The following is a 2094-nucleotide window of genomic DNA, read 5'->3' on the forward strand; positions in this document are numbered from 1 at the left end:
AACTCTTGACTACAGAATCTTTAGACCCACACTCTTCCAATGTCAGAAAATAATGCGAATTGTGACTCATCAGAGAAAATTACAATGCTCCAAATGGTCAAAGGTCTCTCCACCATCTCAACGGCCCAATCTTTTCTGCGCTTAATATTGGCGGGACGAAGGAGTGGTTTCCTTCCTGCAGCTCTGCCATAGTAACCCAGCTGTGCTGGGACTGACATTAGCTTGTGTTGCTATGTCAGAGGCCTTGGAACGTGGATCTTCTTCGACATTTCTTTTGGAAAGATGCCAGGTTCGTTTTGAGGGCCCGGGACGACCTGAATGAGATTTTGTGCCCTCCTTGCCCTCTTCGGTGAATTGTACGATCACTCTATTAACAGTAGAAAGAGTAATTGAAAGATTTTCAGATATTTTGCGTTGACTAAGTTCACCTTCATGTTGACCCACAATGTGACCTCGTTGAAATTCAGATAGGTCTACCGCTCCTTTGGTTCGTGGTATGCTTGATTAATCTTGTATGTAATCTGAAACATAAATCTAGGTAAATATAAGACATTAGGTAAGTTTGAATAAAATTAAGCGTTAAATACGAGTAGAAAAATGTATTTTGCTTGGTTTTTATTAAATTTTGATATATCTGTATATACATATATACATATATGTATATATATATATATATGTATATATATGTATATATATATATATATGCATATACATATACATATATATATACATATACATACATATATATATATATATATATTTGTATATATTTATATATACATATATATATATATATATACATATATATATATATATATTTGTAAATATTTATATATACATATATATATACATATATATATGTATATATGTATACATATATAAATATATATATACATATGTATATATATATATGTGTATATATATACATATATATATACATATATATATATATATATATATATATATATATACTGGTATACACAAATTTGTATATGTGTATATTGTTTTTCTGACTGTAAACTCGAAGCTCAATATCAACAAGGGCTCTCACGCACATTGAAAAAAAAATTACTGGATGTGGGGTATCATCTTTTGACTGTTTCCATGTACAGGTTTACAATAGTAGACATACGTATCTAGACTACAAATCGTGGTGGGCAAGTTAAAAAAGAATGACCACCAATAGTTTTGTTGGTGTCTCTCTTTTTTTTTTTTTACATTTCCTTCTGTTTGTGATCTATGGATGTGTAACGTCCACAAAGTCTTGCAGCGTTGTACTAAATGAGGAAATGGTCTGTCCTCAACTCAGTCGATAATCTGTTGGGAGATTGTAGTAGCGATACTAAATCCTCACCTTCCGTTAATGGGTAACATTTTCACGTAAAGTTTACCACAAGTTTACTTAGTTGCCTAACAAATTGTACATAGTCTGTATTCGTCTTGTAAACACTTGTGAATTTTGCGCATTCATACGATCATATTGAGAAATTGTATGAAATTTCAGAGGTGCGCCATCCCACCATCTCTTTCGTAAAAACACCTGTAGCAGTTGATGTGGAGTAGTCGCTGGCTGTCAGTTCTCTTTATGTAGAAAGGTGGAGCAAACAGAGTCAATATTGGAAGAGATTTTTGGCCCAGTCTGAAGATCAAGAGTTAGATCTTCGTGGCTCTACCTTCTTATGGAAGTGAGAACGTTGACGATATTAGAAAACGGCCAGGAAGGAGATGATTCTCTCTTACGCTCGGCTCTCAAAGCCACTGCTTACAGGAACCATTGTTTGAATCTGTTTATAAAATGTTCTAAAGGAAAACAAAAAACCAAGCAAAGGAGGAAACCAGAAGAAAAATACGAACACTAAACAAAAGTAAAATGGATAAATAAATTTTTGCACTAAGATGAAGTGAAAAGATACATTGACAAAAAGATGAAAAGATAGACAGGAAGAGATACAGAGAAACAGAAAAATGAGCAGTCGGACAAAACAGACAATCAGACAGACAGACAGATAGATAGATAAAATAAGTGAAGAGAGGAAATTAAGAAGAAAAATTGTATGATATCGCATCGTAAAAAGCACTGGACATTTAACTAAT

Source organism: Oratosquilla oratoria, chromosome 16 (genome assembly GCF_046742065.1).
Source record: "Oratosquilla oratoria isolate Oo_2021 chromosome 16, ASM4674206v1, whole genome shotgun sequence".
NCBI lineage: Eukaryota > Metazoa > Arthropoda > Malacostraca > Stomatopoda > Squillidae > Oratosquilla > Oratosquilla oratoria.